The sequence below is a fragment of the Apodemus sylvaticus genome, chromosome 5, assembly GCF_947179515.1.
Source record: "Apodemus sylvaticus chromosome 5, mApoSyl1.1, whole genome shotgun sequence".
Classification (NCBI taxonomy): domain Eukaryota; kingdom Metazoa; phylum Chordata; class Mammalia; order Rodentia; family Muridae; genus Apodemus; species Apodemus sylvaticus.
In genome coordinates, this window is record NC_067476.1 from 38769270 (window position 1) to 38788314 (window position 19045).

The 19045-nt window shown below is 40.5% G+C and overlaps 1 protein-coding gene across 2 annotated transcripts in view; it reads right to left on the reverse strand.

Annotated features, from left to right (window-relative positions):
• The window catches only part of Ccdc148 (coiled-coil domain containing 148), a 186388-nt gene that overhangs the window by 36196 nt on the left and 131147 nt on the right, over positions 1–19045 (reverse strand). The gene's annotated exons all lie outside the window — the stretch shown is intronic.

Consider the following 19045-nt stretch of genomic DNA (forward strand, 5'->3'; position numbering starts at 1 on the left):
GTGTGTGTACACATAATGTAAACAAAATCAGTGAATAGTTGGGAAAACAGAGCCCCATTTGGCCATCTCTGCATGTAATAGAGCAGATAGCCAAAGACATCCCATGGGAAGCCCTAAACAAACCTGGCTGTTACTAATACTACAGGTTTCTCTCTACAAACTGACAGTAAGGCCTTATTGCTGAATACACCACCTCCACAATTCATCGACTATAGAGAGGTCAAGCTGGTGCCACAGTCTTCACCTCATGTGCTAGTGTCTTTGGTACAGGAAGTTATTCATCATCTACCAAAGGAGAAACATAAACACCAACCCGGCCACAAACCATTTTTACAAATAATGCTGTCCTGCCTGTAAGATATGCCAATCCAATGGCGATATAACACTTGTGGGAGTAACCAATCAATGTCTGATTTGACCTAAGGTTCATGCCACAAGATGAAACCAATACCTGACACTGCTTGAATAACTAGAACCTGAGACTAGATAGCTCAAGGACATTGGGTAAGACGAAATATTGCTGTTCTTATAAAATAACATAAAAATGAAATGACTCCTAATGATGACTTCTGCTATACCCAGTGTCTTGCTCAGCCATCATCAGAGAGGATTCCTCCTGTAGTAGATAGGAACAAATATAGATCTTTGTAGAGAGAGACCTCGGTACCTGATCCCTAAATACATGATGTCTTCATCCACCTTCCTCCATCCACAGTCTCAGGGACCCTGCAGAAAAAAAGGTGGAAAGAGTACAAAACCCAGAGAGGACAGAGGACAGCAAGGGAAGCAGATCCTCTCAATCATCAGGATTGACACGCATATGAACTCACATGCACAAGGCCTGTATACATATACACCAGATGAGGCCCTAAAGCTGAAAGGGGAAGTAGACATATGCCCCCAGCCCTAACCCAGAAGCTATCTCCAATTCATAACCACTTGCAAATTAAATTTTTCTCCAAGGATGTCTCACTGGGGAAAGAAACTACTCTTCAGGGTAGACTGCACTCCTGGTGGTAGATGACAACAGAAAACTAACTTGATGGCATTTTTGGAGGTTCTCTGACTTATGATGCTATGTCAGGGTTCTCTCTCTCTCTCTCTCTCTCTCTCTCTCTCTCTCTCATTTAGTGTTGTTATGGGATTCCTGAGTATGTGAATTTCTTAGTCTCTATTTCTTGTGTCTTGGGGAAAGGGGTTCTTGTCCTTCTGTTTGATGTGTCCTATTTCAAAGTGCTAGTTTTTGTTTTGTTATATTATATTTTATTTTATTACTATCCCTTAGAAGCCTGCTTATTTTTCCATGGAAGACAGAAAAGGGTGAATCTGGATGGGAGGGGAGGTGGGGGTATATATGTATATACATATATATATACACCAACAGTCAAAATATAGACATATATACATATATGTATATATACATGTATATATACACCAACAGTCAAGATATATACACATATGTATATATGTATATACATATATATATATACACCAACAGTCAAGATATATACATATATATGTATATATGTATCTACATATATATATACACAACAGTCAAGATATATACATATGCATATGTATATGTATATGTATATATATATGTATATATATATATATATATATATATATATATATATATATTCCACCAACATAGGAATGAACAAGGAAGATGTGGTATAATAAACTTTATGACCATAAAGAAAAGTGATGTTATGTCAATTGCAGGAAAATGGGCGCAAGAAGAGATTATCATGTTAAGGAGCTAACTCTATCTCAGAAAGACAAATACCATGTTTCTTGTTCTTTGTGGCTCCTAGATTTAGGGGTACTAGTAGAGGGGGATGATAAAGAGGAGGCAGAAGGAGCTGGGTGAAAAGTATCACACTATGTTGTGCAGCTTTATGAAAAAGTCCTGACACAACCCAGTGCTGTGTGCAAGGAGAGAAACCAAAGAAAAGGACTCAGAACAGAACCAAAACAAAATAAAAATCACGACGCAGAAACAAAATGAACGCTTTCCATTAAATAGCAATGGAGCACCTACCATTTCTGTCTTTCTGGTAGACCAGGGGATTGGTAAACTTTTCCTATAAAGGCTAAGTAATAAACACTTCAGGCCTGTGGGCTATACAGTCTCTGGGACATTAATTAAAATCAACCATGATAACACATAAAAGGAGCTAAAGACAAATTATTAAGCTTTGTTCAGCTCCAATAAAACAAGTTATGACACAGAAGTCTTAATTTCATATAAAAAACTCAATAATTTAAAAATGTTAAAAAAAAAAAAAACATTCTTAGCTTACATGCAATACAAAAGTCAGGCTGAGGGCAGGACAAAACCCAACTAGAGAACAAGGGAGACAGCTGGGCTTTGGAACTGGATGCCTCAGTTGACTGCCGTGAAAGGTTGAGGCTCCTGTGGATGGAATGCCTGACCTGAGCACTATACTTTTAAACCCTAAATAGACAGTAGGAATTGCATCCTGGAGCTCTAAGTTTAAGGAAGGTCATGGGTTGCTCTATAGAGAAGCCACCTCCTGGTCTGCCATTAGTGTGATTGACAGAAGTTATGAGACAGACAATAACCAACCTTGGTTTATTAGCAGAACAACCACTTAGAGCTCCAGAGAAGCCATTGTACCCACTGTCGGAACTTTCACTTTGCACTTCACCATTCATTTACCTTGACAGGTCAAGCTAATACTAATACTTCTATATAAGAAAACTGACTTGGTTTTTCATATAAACTTGTCTTATTTAAATAAATGTTCATTGCATGCTGATACAGATTGCTTAATACATTTTACCTGCAAGAGCCCACAGCCTTTCATCCTGAGCCACAAAGGTACATGAATCATCATGGTGGGCTGCTACGGTCAGTGATGGTTTTCCTCCTAAACTTTCTCCATGATAAATGGCAAATGAGCTAAGTCATACTCCGTGTAAGAAACTCTCATAGAAGAGAGGCCTTTAGAGGGACGGAGATGGATGCAGGGAGGGAGGTTTAACCACCTTCAATATTTAAATGGTTTCCAATGGAAAGAAGGTCTGTGTTTGCTTTATTTGGCATCGGGCAATAGAAAGAGGATATATTAGATTACTGGAGATGGGCCTGAGCTCATTACTAAAAAAGAAAGACAGGAAAGGAAAAGAAAATCTATCTGTATGTAGATGAAGTTGGTATACTGCTCCCAAACCCAGAACATTCACCATGGGAGATGCACACATGCCTGGGATGGATGAACATGAACTGGAGAGGAAGTAGAGAAGATGGAGACATTGAAATCAATGATTTTTAAGAGCTGTAACCTCTCGTGCTTCAGCTTAAGTATTGGACACAGCATTCTTCGTTAAGACTAAATGGCAATACACATAACCAAGAGGGGGGCTTGATTTCCTATTCCTCTAATTCAGCTAGAATGAACAGGAGCACCTCACTCAGCAGCAGCGAGTCAGGCTCAGACATTGGGTTACAGTGGCATACCCTGGTTGTATAGTTTCTTCCTTGACAACTATTGAGAATTGGATCCCTATGCCTTAGATAGAAAGGTGGGGACAAAGACAGACGCAAATCCATTATCACAGAATATATTGGAGTTAAAGTCTAATAAGCTATTTTTTAAAAGTGTGTAAAGAGTACACAGGTGTAGGACACTGTGGTGACTTTTAAAGGTGGTCACAAATTCTTTGATCTTCCCCCCTTTTGAAAGGGGGAAGCATCTCCTTCCCTTATATTCAAATGGGGTTTTCAACTATTTTGCTGGTGGTTAAATAGAAGTTATATGATGTTTCTAAGTCTATATCATGGAAGCCACAGGTTCTACTATCCCTGATGAAAAATGAGCTCATGGAACCCAGAGGCATCATGGAGGAGGTCCAACTTCTCTGAGGTCACCTTGCTTTGAAGAAGTCAACCATCAGGGGAGGAGCTATATATTAATCGAGGTGACAGTTCTAGTTATGTCAATTAGTGATCAGTCACTGTGATAACACACCTGAGATAATCAACTTTAAAGGAAGACATGTTTGTTTGGGTTCATGGCTTCTGGGGCTTCAGTTTGGCCCTGGCCCTTTATGTCTCAGATGAGGCAAACCATTATTGACAGGGACAATGTGGTAGTTGACAGACAGACAGACAGACAGACAGGACACAGTGGTATCTCTAGTGTTCTGATATATTCTGAGTGAGCTGAATGCTCTCCTGAGTGTGTCAAAACTTTTCAACTTGTTTGTAAAACCCTTCTGATGTACAGCACATTTATACCTCTTTTTCAAGGCCTGATATTTCTTTTGTTAAGTGATTGCAGCCTCACTACTGGGCCCTAGAAATGACAGTTTACTCTAAAGGGAAATAGCCAAGAATTATAGAAAGAAAATAAATAAATGAAAATATAATTACACAGAAGGGGGAAAATATATACTTTTCAATAACAATTTTAAGTATCAATAGCTTCAACTCCCCAACCAAAATAGGTTAGCTGAATGGATTAAGAAACACAATTCATCTTTTAATTGTCTATAAGAAACTCATCTTTATGTTCAAAGATGTGCAAAACCTTAGACTAAAAAGATTTTTTAAAAAAAAAGGTATTCCAAGCAAATGAGCCCAGGACACAACAGGTGTTGCTCCCTTAATATCTGACAAAATAGACTAAAACCAAAATTAATCAGAAAAGACAAAAGAGGATGCTTCATCCTGACCAAGGAAACAACTAACCAAGAAGACATTACTATCCTAAACATAATATGCTCCAAACTCTGGTGCACCCAATTTCATAAACCCAGCAACTGGCTTTCAAGGAATAGATCAATATAAACATCATGTGATTTCAACACCTGATTTCTCTAACAGGCAGATATCTATACACAAACTAAACAGAAACATCAGAATTAAATGGCATTATACATCAAATGAACACAAACGATATCTACAAAATTTTTGTTCTTTCTGAATTTTAATGTAGGTGCTTAGAGCTATAAATTTCCTTCCCCAGGTTACTTTCCATGTATCTCCAAGGTTTGATGTGCTATACTTTCATTTTCATTTCTATTTGGGATTTTAAAAAATTTCTTTATTGATTTTTTTCTTTGACCAATTCATCATTCAATAATGTATTTTTTAAATCTCTATGAGTATCTTGGTTAGAGTTTCTATTACTACAATGAAACACCATGATCAATGTCTTAGGGTTTTACTGCTGTGAACAGACATCATGACCAAGGCAAGTCTTATATAGGACAACATTTAATTGGGGCCACCTTACAGATTCCAAGGGTCAGTCCATTATCATCATGGCAGCATCCAGGCAGGCATGGTGCAGGCAGAGCTGAGAGTTCTGCATCTTCATCTGAAAGCTGCTAGTAGAAGACTACTTCCAGACAGCTAGGATGTGGGTATTAAAGCCCAAGGTCACAGTGACACACCTACTACAAGGGCACACCTAATCCAACAAGGCCACACCTCCTAATAGTGCCACTCCCTGGACCAACCATATACAAGTCATCACAATAAAAAAGCAAGTTGGGGAGGAAAGGACTCAGTTCACACTTGCACATCACTGTTCATCATCAAGGAAGTCAGGACAGGAACTCAAGCCAGACTGAAACCTGGAAACAAGCAAGAGCTAATGCAGAGGCCACCGAGGAATGCTGCTTGCTGGTGCTACTGCCTCTGGCTTACTCACCTGCTTTCTTGTAGAACCCAGGACCACCAGCCCAGGGATGGCGCCACCCACCATCTCTTGCTATTTAAGAAAATGTTCTTCAGGCTTATCTACAGTAGACCGTATGAAGGCATTTTCATAAGCGAGGTTCCCTCACTCAGATGGCGTTAGCTTGTGTCAGCTTGATGTGAAACTATCCAGCACAATGAGAGTATGCAATTTCTAGAGATTCCTTTGTGGTTGATTTCAAGCTGTATTGCGTTGTGGTCAGATAGGATACGTGGAGTTATTTTGAACTTTCTGTATTTAGTTTCGATTGGTTTCTGTGTCCCAGGATGTGGTCTGTTTTTGAGAAACTTCCATGGCCTGCTGAGTAGAATGTATACTCGTCGAGAACGTGTTTATTTTGGCTCACAGTTAGAGGGTAAAGTCAGTCCTTCATGATGGCGGGAAGCCAGGAAGTGTGAGACAGCTGGTCACAGTGAATTCACACTCGAGCAGCAGAGATGGCGGCAGAACACTAGTGTCGGGCTCTCTTTCTCCTTTTTATCCAGTCCAACACTGATGCTTTCCAGTGGGCTGTCCCTCCTCTCTTACCACATCTGGAAACTTCCCTTGAGACATGCCCAGAGGTTTGTCTCCTAGTTGATTCTAGAGCCTGTCGGCTTAACAATTAATCTTCTCCACCACGGCTTGCCCATTGCCCAAAGAAGCAGTGCCTACGGCAGGAAAATGAGCAAAGGAGAAGCCAGCGCATAGGCCAGAGTTGGGGAACAGCTGAGGAGAAGGCAGGCTATAGCATCCCGTGATCGGTGACTGGACCAGCTGGGATCATGTGCAGAGGGAGTTCAGTTATCTGCTAAGTTTCTGCCTACCTGGCCATGCAGCTTTATAAAATATCCCTAAAGTCCCGGCCTACAAGGCCAGATATTTATTGCCTAATGTGGTTAGTGACACTGCTGAGCTAAGGGGTCAGCGGTAAAAACACCAATAAAGTATTTGCTGGTTGCCTCCACTTCTCTCATGTTTAATACCATGTGGGGCGTTGGAGGACACGGGGCCCTTTGCTTCAAGGGGAGGGCCAGCAGGGTATTGGTGTTAACACTGAATGGAAGAAAAAATATACAGCTTCAAAATAGGCACAGTACAAAAAAGAAACTTTCAAACATCTGTATCAAATTATGAACCAAGTTAAAAGCGTTTGTGTTGACAATTATCCTACTCCTAGCTGAGGAGCCATTTGACATTTGGTTGGTGCTGTGACCATTCCTTTTCTTTAACAGTGTGAAAGTTGGTATTATCAGTCATACTTCAGGGTGGAATCACAACATTTAAGTGGTAGACCACAACACTTAAATGTCTTCTTTGAAATGAGGCTATCTGTGATCACACCATTGATGAATCCGTGCAAAGCAAAAACAATGGCTGTTAAGGAAATGCTCATTTCACATTAGAACACATTATAAAGCACTTTTGAATATTGCTTCCCCCTAACAAATATGTTCTGGCAATGCTCAGTAGTTGGCCAACATAAGCTAGATTCCTTAGGGTGGGGAGTGGGGGCTAGTGTGAGTGAAGTTGAGTGGGTAGGGACAGGGGTGGGGTGGGATGGGAGGAGTTGGGGAAGAGGAATGATTGGGACCAAAATACATTGTATGAAATTCTCATAGAAATATTAAAAACATTTTTAATGCTTTGTGTTAGATGTGTTGGTACATGGTTGTTTACCTAACCCTTTAGAGTCTAAGGTAGGAGGACAGCAAGTTTGAGGACAGCCTGGGTTACAGTCCAAGACACGGTCTCAACTTTTTTGTAGTTATTTATGGGCAATAGAATTTAGAATAGAATTTATTCTCAAAAAGACTACAACACTTAAATGTCTTATTTGAAATGAGGCTATCTGTGATCACACCATTGATGTATCCGTGAAAAGCAAAAACAATGGCTGTTAAGGAAATGCTCATTTCACATTAGAACACATTATAAAGCACTTTTGAATATTGCTTCCCCCTAACAAATATGTTCTGGCAATTTTTCACTTTATGCTCTGAACAAGTCACTGAAACAGACAGGTCAGCTTGTCACGTAGCAGAAGCCCAGTTGTCTTTTTAATGGCTATGATTTCTAAAACAGTCAAAATGGTAAACAACAAAGTAAAAGGCAACACAAATGACTAAACAAAAGATGCTCTTCGGTTGCCTGTGGTGTGGAAGGGGCCACAGATAAGCAGCTGGGCTTGCATATATTACAAAACAAGTTCTGGTCTCAGACCTTTAGAATGACCCTCAGCTGAGCCATCTCTCCCAGCTGGTGCTTGTCTGCCCGCTGGCTCCAGCGTGTTTGATTTTCCCATTAGAATGGGCAAACTTTCTTTTGTTCACAAATGCCTTGGTCTCCTTCTGTCAATCAGGCTTGCTCAGTCAAGCTGCTCTCTGGATCTACTATAGTTAAACCAAGTTCATCTGTGTCCTTGCTGGAATGCATTTGCACATAGCTCATAAGTGGTGACCTTACCATGATGAGCAGGTTACAAGAATTGCCTCACCATCACAACCTCCTCCTCCACCTCTACCACCACCGCCATCACCACTACCACCACCGCCACCACCACTACCACCACCGCCACCATCACCATCACCACCACCACCACCCACATCCTCCATCAATAGGCCTCTTTTAGACTTCAGTAAGTAGTTAATAACCAAAAGGCCAAGAAGTGTTATCAGTCTTCTAAACTAATGCTAATTTGCAAAGCATTTCTGATATTCATTTTTAAAGGCAAAGAAGATACTTTACTAAGAAACACATTTGTTTACTGGTTCCCAGAGATCCCCAGTCACCATCATTTGGCACATCCACTTAGAGTGGCGATTTGTTTGACAGAGATTTAATGAAAAAGAGCATATCTACTGATTTTGGGAAATCTCTTGCTGAGAAACCAAAACATAACACAAATTTGTCAGATTTTGGGCTAAGTCACCTTCCTAAACATATTCTTTAGGATGTCTGAACATGGATCATCCAATACAACATGCCAAAAGGTGCACACTGTGAAAAATAAGTATAGAATAGAGAAACATCTACTTTTTCCTTAGAAAAAGCAACAGCTGCCAATTTCCTGATGTTGGCAACACCCCAAAACACACAATGGATTAGCACAGCCAATTTAGTGTTAGGACTACAGCTGGTGCTGGGTTCACTCTTCCCACATGGTCACTGACATCTTGAACTTCAAGTGTTTTCTGTGTTACAACACAGAAAAATGTTATTGGGGATGGGGGAGGGAATGACTACTGATTTTCCAATTGTAGAAAGCACCATTTTCTTTTTAAATATGCACAGAGACAGACAGACAGACAGATGCACAAACACACAAACACTTAGAGGAAAGTGTGAAACACGTACTAAAAGTGAATCTCTAGAATTGAGAGTTTTATAGACCCATCTTGTCTAAAATATTTCGGTGAAAGTGTCTGTAAGACATTCTCTTGGTATTCCAGTATATACACAAAGTATGATCTCCTCAAGGATCCAATAGAGCAGTGGTTCTCAAACACCCTAATGCTGTGATCCTTTTATAGAGTTATGTTATTTTTCAGTTCTCATAAGCATAAAACTACATTTTTACTATTTCATAACTGTAATTCTGCTGCTGTTATGGGTGGTAATATGACTCTGATATGTAGGATATCTGATATGCTACCCAGGAGGGGGTCATGACCCACAGGTTGAGAATCACTGCAATAGAGGCTCTGAAGAAATGGCTTAGTGGTTAAGAGCACTTGCCACTCTTGCAGAGGTCCAAAGCTGAGTTCCTAGCATGCACAGCAGTGGCTCACAACTGCTTGTAACTCTAGTTTCAGGGAATCTGATGTTCTCCTCTGTCCTTCCACCAGCATCTGCACTCAGGTGTACATATGCATGTATAGACACACATAATTTTTTAATGTTAAAAAGAGAACCCAGACAATAATTCAGGGTCCATACTAATTGTATGGACAGAATTCCTTATTTGACTTCAGAATCCCATGTGTGATTGTCTGGCAAAGAATGCTCTCCATAGTCTGTAGCATTTGAATGCTTGGTCCCCAGTTGGTGGCACTGTTTGGGAAGGCTTAGGAGGTGTGGTTTCGTTGGAAGAAGTAAATCACTGAGAGTGGGCTGGCACCATTTCTAATTTGTTCTCTCTGCTTTCTGCTTCAATTTCTAGAGTCCCCAACTTCTGCTCCAGAGCTCAAGCCTGCTGCCTGCTGCCTTAGTTCCCCATCATAGACTCTAACCCTTTTGAACCATGAGTCCAAATAAACCCTTCTAAAAGTTGCCATGGCATTTTATTGTAGCAATAGAAAAGTATCTAATACCTCCCCCAAGGTTTCTTTCTAGTACTGGTATCCAAATCGTTTTCTCAGAATTATTGATTTGGGGCTGCAGAGAGTTCTCAGTTACTAAAATGCATTACAAGTATGAGAATTCGAGTTCAGTTCCCAGAATCCATGTTTAAAACAATGGCAGCTACAATGGTGTGCACTTACAATGATCCCTGGGGTTCACTGGCCAGCCAGCCTAGTGAAACCCACCCCAGCCTACTGGGGTGTTTCAGGCAGTGAGAACCTGTCTCAAAAAAAAGGCAGGGAGGGAAATACATAAAATGCCTGATGAACAACAATCAAGGCTGACCTTTGGCCTCTACGTGAATACTCATGCTAATGTATGCTCACCTGCACACACACACACACACACACACATACAGACACACACACACACACACACACACACACACGAAGAAGAAGGTCATTGCTGACTTAGTTGATTTTGGTCTGGCAGGAGCGCTGGGACTTTCAGGAGCTCTCCAATGATTCTAAGTTGCAAATGGAAGGAGCGCTGCTCTGCTGACAGCAGCCTCAGCTGATAAAGTTCTTAGAATCCCACCGTCCATTTGTTGTCTTGCTCAGCCTCAGTTCCTGTTTATGTAACAGCACCCAGAGGAGCTATTTGGCTAAGTAAACCTGCTTCTGGAAATTCTTTTAATTACCTTATAAATATACAGTTAAAAATTAATACGGAAAATTACTGCAAAGGAGTTAAGATGAGAAAGGCAGGCTATTTATGAAATCATAAGAATCAGCAGTGAAAATAAACAAAAGGTCGGAATTGCATTTATCAGGGGGATGGCTTACTGGGTAATGGCGCCTGCCAGCAAGCCAGACAACCGTAGCACACGTCCCAGGACCCACAGGTTGGGAGGGGAGAACTAACTCCCACAAATTGTCCTGTGACTTCCACACATGTGTGCATGTATGCACACATACAGACACACAGAAATAAATGTAATTTAAAGATTACGTTTACTGCCACAAAAGAGGTAATTGAAAAATATTGAGAGGAAACCATATGATAGCCACAAGAGAGAGGAGCTCAAGAAACGTTAGGGGGTTGATGATGATGATGTTTATAATTATTATTATTATCATTCTTATTATTGTACATGTTATTATTTGTGTGCATGTTTGGATGGTCATGTGCATATGTGTGGAGATACGAGAGTCAGTTCTCTCCTTCTACCATGTGGGTCTTGGGGACTGAGCTCAGGTTTCTGGGTTTGGTAGCAAGTGCCTCCAACTGCTGAGCCCTTTCGCCAGTCACAGATTGAAAATTTTCCCAAACGTCTCCAAGATTCACCATGACAAGGGACAGACAGCCTTCTATATGGAAGGAAGGTCTAATTTTTGTTTACTCTGCTATTTCTCACTGTGACGGGAAGTAGTGTTATTAAGGATGTATAAGAAGAGGTGTGACCATTAGGTACCATTGCTTTCTACTGCTCCATGTTCAACACAGGGAATCCTCGGTAAAGTTCTGAAGACAGAATAAATGGGAGAGTGTCAGAAACCAAAACAGAAGAAACATGGGGGCCTCTGCAGCCAGGTAGAAACAAAAGTAACAATGGGTAACTGCCGCTGCATAAAGGGTCATGGAAGGGACCTTCCAAGGTTCCTTAGGGAGGGTGTGGGGACAGTGCATTCAGGACCACAAGGAGAGGGAGAGAAAAACAAAGTCATAAAGAAGAAGCTGGAGGGATCTTTCAGGCACGGGTGGAGAGAGATGATTTGAGGGGAAACTATTAGGAAGCCAAATGTCAAGGAGTGAGACTGCTAGGAGGGGTTTAGAAAGTAGAGCTAAAGAAATTAGACAATATGAGGAATGTGTGAGTGCTTTGTTAAAGAATAAAACGGAGACGTTTATATCCATGGCAATGTTGAGAACACCACATGTTTGGATTAGTGTTTTACTTTGGCATTGCATTGCACTATATGCATTCAAGGCTTTTGTGAATGGCAACATTTCCACAATTTCTCTCTCAGTGTATTCACCACTGGTACTCAGAAAGGTGGCGCATATATATATGCCTGGCACTTTGATGAGGATTTTTTTCTCCACCATCATTGGGTCTTTTCTGTGTAGAACTTGTCTCCAAGCAGGGATACTCTGTCTTCTTTTCCCCTTTGGATCCCTCTGATTTTCTTCTTTTGCCTTATTTTTCTAGCTAAGACTTTGAACATTATATTACATAGGGGTGGAAACAGTGAATGGCCCTGTCTCCTTCCTTAATAGGATTGCTTCAGAATTATAACTAAAGAGAATGATGGTTTGTCATATATAATTTTTATTATGTTCTCTTCAACCCTACTCTGTCTAGGACTTTCTCATGAAAAGTATTTGATTTTTGTCAATTGCCTTTGGGACATCTATTGAGGTGACGATATCATTTCTACCTTTAAATTGATTTGGATTATGTATTACATTTATTGATTTATATATAGAACCAATCCTGCATCCCCTGAATAAAGTCAACTTGATCATGATGAAGATGTTTTTGTGTGTAAATTCAGTTTTCAAGCATTTATTTGGATTATTTTAACCTGTGTTCTTCAGAAATGTGGTGCATAGTTTTCTTTGGCTGATGTGTTCTCATCTGATTTTAGCATAAGGGCAATACTGGCTTCCTAAAAGGATTTGGAAGCATGGGTTGTAGCTATTTAAAGGTGTGGTAGAATTCTGTTGTAGATCCATCAGGATTTAGACTGCTTTTAGCTAGAAGTTTTTTTTTTCTTTAAAATTACCCCCTTCAATTTCCTCCTTTGTAACAGGTCTGGTAAATTATTGATCTCATCTTGGTTTAACTTTGTGGGTCAGCAGAGTGGGTCAGCAGCATCTAGAAATTCGTGTTTTATTTTTAGGTTTTCCAACGCAGTGGGATATAGGCTTTTAAAGTATGCCCTTGGGACCCCCAAGGAGGAGTTAGGGGAAGGACTGAAGGCCCTTAGGGAGATGGCAACTCCACAGGAAGACCATCAGTGTAAACTAACCTGGACCCCTGGGAGCTCCCAGAGGCTGAGCCACCAACCAAAGGTCATACATCAGCTAGTCTGAGGCCCCTGACACATAAGTAGCAGGGGACTGCGTCGTCTGGCCTCAGTGGGAGAGGATGCATCTAACCCTGCAGAATTGATGCACCAGGGTGGGGGGATACTGCAGGGTGGGGGCTGCCCTCTCAGAGGCAAAGGGGAGAGGAAATTCTATGAGGGGTGAGCAGGAAAGGGGACAACATTTGTAATGTAAATAAATAAATAAATATAAATAAAGTATATTTATATATACTTGGGGTTAAATATTATTACCATTGGTGGAATTTCTCCTGATTATTTCTAATTTTGTTCATTTGGGTCTTCTCTCTCTCTTTTGGTTACTTTGGATAAGGGTTTATCAACCTTTTATCTTCTGAGAGTACCCGCTCTGTTTCATTGATCCTTAAGGCTTCTGTTTCCTACTCACTTCCACCCTGATTGTGGTCATTCTGTCTGCTGCTTTGGAGTGTGCTTGGTTTGTGTGTTCCCACGCTCCTTCAGTGTTCCACTGTTATCTGAGGTCTTTCTGACTTTGGAATGTGAGCTTCTATGACTGGCAACTCCCCTCTTAGGGCTGCTTTTATTGCATGCCAGAGCTTTTGGGTGTTATATTTTAATTTTCTTCCAAAATTTAAAAAATTGCTTTCCTCATGTGTTCAGGAACCCATCTAGCATTTAACAGTGTGTTGGTTAATCTCCATACATTTCTGTATTTTCATGAGTCTGTAGTTACTTTTGCTAAGGATTTTAGGCTTTATCTCCCCCCCCCCCCCCCCGCCCCACTCCCATGGTCAGATGTAATTCACAGAGTTATTTCATTTTCCTAAATTTGACATTTGCTTTGCGACCCACTGTGTGGTCTACTTTAGAGAAACTTCAAGGGGCTTCTGAGAATAATGTGAATTCTATCATGTTTGGGTAGAATACTCTGTAGATAAATGTGCATTTGTTCTATAACATCATTTAACTCTGATGTTTCTTGGTTTATGTTTGTCTGCATGATCTGTGCACTGGTGAAAGTGGGGTTATGGAAATAACCTATTATTAGTGTTTTGGGTTTCATCTGTGATTTAATGCCAAGTAGTATTCGTTACTGTACATCTGAGTTTGGTACATATATGTTTAGACTTGTAATGTCCACTTGAGGGATTAGACCTGAAGTCTAATTTGTTAGATATTAGTATGGCAACACTTAACATGGCACAATTTTCTTACAATGTTCTTTTCTATCTTCATACTCTAAATTAGTGTCTGTCCTTGAAGGTGAGGAGTATTTTTTGTGGACAACAAAAAGATAAACTCTGCTTCCCAATCCAGTAGGCTAGCTTATATTTTTTGATGGTAGAATTGAGGACATTACTATTCAAAGTTATTATTGAGAGATGTGCATTAATTGATGCCATTTTTATTTGTGGTATCTGTTTTTCTTTGCATAACAGCTATCCTGGTATCATTTGTCTTTTCCCATAACTCATATATGACCATCTTTCTCTTTAGTTTAAGTGCCCTTTTTAGTATTCTCTATAGAATTGGCTTGGTGGTCATATATTTCTTTAGCCTGATTATATCAGGCTAAAGTTTTTTTTCTCTCTCCATCACTTATAACATAGAGTTTGCCAGGTGAAGCACTATGGGACGGCCTCTGTGGTCTTTCAGAATTTGAAGCATATCTCTTCAAATTTAGAAGCCTCTGGATTTTACTTAAAGTTTCTACTGAGAAATAAGCTATTATCCAAATGGGCAACCCTTTACATACAACTAAGCCTCTTACAGCTTTTAATACCCACCCACTATTTTGTATATTTATTGTTTTATTTATAATATTATGTGAAGAGTTTCTTTCTGATTCTGTCTACTAGGCATTCTCTATGCCTCTTGTACCTGGATGAAGATCTCTTTTCTTAGAGTTGGGAAATTTTCTCCTATGATTTTGTTGAAAACTTTTATTTTCCATGCCTTTGACCTAGGGTTCTTCTCCATTTCCTATGCATACAAATTCATAGCATTGATATTCTCATGGTATCTCATAGAACTGCAGAGTCCATGCATTTCCTTTTACTGAATGGTCCAACTCTTTACTGTGCCTTTGGGCCCCATCTCCCTATTTGTCATGTGATCCATTCTAATGGTGAGGCTGTCCCCTCATATTTCCACTCATCTTTTTATTAGCCTTGTTAAATTTTTTAATTTCCAGCTGCATTTCACTTTAGGTCTCCCTTAGCATTTCTGTCTCTCTTTTGAATTTTATTTTCATATCCTGAATTGCCCTCTTTATTTCATTCAGCTTTTCTTTGTCTTTTGTTTCCTTGGGCTTCAATCAAGATTTTCTTTCCATCCTCTTTAAGTTCCTTCAGGAATCTATTCATGCTCAATCTTTTTCACTATGTTTGTAATTGTTCTTTTGAATCCTGTGTCCTATGTTTCGTCTAAGTTGTTTTCACAGTTATTACAGAGCTGGTGAGCTGAGAGAATTATGGTCTTGCTATTATTGCATTGTCTATCTTTTTGTTATAACATCTGGGTGCCTGTAGTTAGACTGTTGGCTAAGTCTTTTGATGAGTCTTTGTAGTTCTCCTGTATTGAGTGGGGTTGGATCTATGTCTGCTGTTACCTTGATTTAGTTGGTTTGAGATTAGCTAGGAGATGCTTGAAACTGAGGCTGTGGCCACTCTGCTATGATTCACAGATGGCATCTCTAGGTTGACTTTAGCTCAGCTAGGGGGAAGGCATAGTTTCTGGGAGCAGTAGTTCTCTGATGGGTGTGGAGGGTAGAGTAGTTGAGGACTGTCTGCATAGTGAAAAAACAACAGATACAGGTCCTTCAGTGATGTGGGCAATGGATACAAGTCCAATATAGGTTTTCAGAGGGTTTAGATGAGGTGCTATAGATCAGGGTAACCAAGGACTCTCTCTGTAGAGTGAGGAGGCAATGAGGCAATGGATAGAGATCCTCAGATGGTGAGCTTAGAATGTCAAAGGGAAAAGATGATTTTGGCTCAACTGCAATAAGTGCAGGTTCCTGCAAAGAGGGTGCGGTGAGTCCTGGGATAGTGGGAATCACGCATGCAGAAGAGGGAAGAGTGATGCAAGTCCTGCAACTTAGCAGAGGAGTTCTCAGAAGGTGGTGGGTTAGGGTATTCCAGGGGGGAGTAAGGCTCATGCTAGCTACTGGGTAGTGGGAGGTCCCAGAAAAGAAGCAGGTTTGGGGTATCTTACAGAGTCTGGCTTGGCCATGTAAGAGATGATGTGACAATGTTCCTGCCCCTGGAACAGAGCCAGAAGGGCATAGGCCTCACAGGCATTGATGGTTGCTGTGGGCATGAGACTTGTTTATATAATAATAACATATTTTCATAGGAAGGTCCTCTCTGCCACAGTTAGTAACTCCATAATAATCAGAGACAATAGGAGTCTGGAAAGTGAGGGTATGGCTAATGTCTCAGCCAAATGGTAAATGCTGAGATCTTAGGATAGCCCTTAAGACTGTAGGAAGGAATTGTGAAAACATGAGTTTAAGAATATATAATTTCTCAACTATGCAAATACGAGGATGCAATATGAATTGTATAAGGAGCATCACAGACCTAAAAGAACAAAGGCAGCTGTACTGTGAGCCAGCTTGTCAGATAAATAAAAAGTCAGGCAGATACAAAGGCAGGTAAATTCCTGAGTTCAGCCAGGTGGTGGTGGCACATGCCTTTAATCCCAGCACTTGGGAGGCAGAGGCAGGCGGATTCCTGAGTTCAAGGCCAGCCTGGTCTACAGAGTGAGTTCCAGGACAGCCTGGGCTATATAGAGAAACCCTGTCTAGAAAAAAAATCCTGAGTTCAAGGTTAGCCTGAAACGAAGCTATGTTGGGCCTGGTTATGATGGAAATGGTGAATCTCAGGATGGGATCCCACAAACTATCTCATTGTCTGTGCTTACAAAAGGCAGGCAGATCTCTAAGTTCATTTGCAATATTAAAAAAAAATGTGTTTGCTGTCTCTTTCTAAGACTCAAGAGACTGGGGTCATGGAATGGTGATTCGTGGCATAATCAAAAGGGAACCTAAAGTAATGAATTGATATATAAATAAAAGACTGGGCATTTGGTCTGTAAGAGATGATCTGCCATCCAGAGAGTTTATTAGAATTTTAAGAGAAATCTGTTTCAAGCAGAGAGAGCTGTCTGCAAAGCTGTCTCAAAGAAAACATAGACCACCAGCTTGTAACACATAATTTGACTTAGAATCATTTTTTTAACTGCTCCTCGACACACTTTCCTTAGAACCCCTCTCTGAGACAAGGCTGGTCTTTGGCAGTGTCTGAAGGAAAACAGCCAAGAAGAGCTGGGGTCTTGCTAGATTCATGGGCAGCTGTGGAACCCTAAAACGGCAACAGGCTTGGGATGGCTAAGCAGGAGGATCCAAGAAGAATGGGGCTCTTGCTAGCATTTCAAGTAGCCCATGAGTCCTGAGGTGCTTTCTCTTTAAATAGATGTTAAACATTTTGAAAATGTTAATTTCATGCATTGATTTTTTTTCTTGGAAACAACATCTCCTGTCAGCTATTCCACTGTTCTAGAAGGAGCAACAGCAAACAGTTTCCATGCCAGTTCCACCGCATTCTGCTCCTTAGTAAACATAGCTGGGATGATGAGATGGGATAAAAATGCAGAGGCAGATATGGAAAAGCCCAACAGCACAAGACATATTCCCTACTTCTCTAGAATAAATAACTTCAGGGAAGTCCTTCATTTGGCATGTATCATGCCCTACATGATGTAGGAATGGGATGCAAGTTGTCTAGAGAACAGGGAAAACATGGTTGAAGAAGGTCTTATTAGACACACAAGCCAGATTCTGCAAAAACCAGTAGCTGACAGGTTCTAGAAGGAGAAAGAACTCGCCCAAGAGGGAACTTTCAGGACCATAGGCCATGTCCATACATGGACAGTGGCAATAGATGTGGGTCTGCACATTGAGAGTAGATGAGACTGATTTTATCATCAGCAGATTCTGTGGGGACAGAGGTCCACTACCAGAGACAACAGGCACAAGGGCACCATTGTAAGGGCAGTAGAAACATTAAAGGGTGCAGGAGGATAAGCAAATAAAAGCAAGGTTTGAAGTGTGTCCCAAGTCAAATGCCAATTCTCTAAGGCATGCAGTACATAGGCAACTGCCACCCTGATCCCCTCCACCATGAGGAGAATGCCAAGTTTGACTACATATGTCACTTTCCAATATAATGGTAGTCCCTGACACCATAGGCTATTGAGTCCAGTGGCAGACACTGATGAAATAGGCAGCTGAAATGTGATTGGCTTGAGTTTAAGTATAAAATACACACCAGATGTTAAATACTTAAGAAGATATAAAGGCTGTAAGATATCCCATTAGTGATTTTTATATTGGTGATATACTGAAACCACAATATTTGAAGTAGTTATTGAATTAAATGGAATATATTGTTAAAACCAATTCCACAGGCATCTTTCCATATTTTTAAGTGGATACCAGAATGTGATGATTACACATACATAGATGTTTTGAACCCTGGAAAGAGGTTGGACATTTATGTAATGATTAGGAGAATCAATACACACATCAGACGATCCCTGGCACCAGTCATTTAGTCCTTTAACACTGGGGCTCAGCAGACAGAGAAAGAGTGGAGAAGAGTCATTCTACCATCAATGAGGAGGTGACCCGAGAATGTACTATTAACATTCACAAGTGTATCCATGGAGTGAGCTTAAGTGAGTGTGTCCTTCATGTATGCAAAGACATCTGGAAATTTGCCATGAAGGAGATGGGGCTCCAGATGTGCAAATTGATGCCAGGTTTAATAAAGCCTTCTGGGACAAAGAAGTAAGGAATGTTTCATATTGAATCTACATATGTTTGAACAGAAAATGTAATGAGGGTGAAGACTCACCAAACAAGCTCTATACACTAGTAACTTGCATCCTTGTTACTGCATTCAAAGC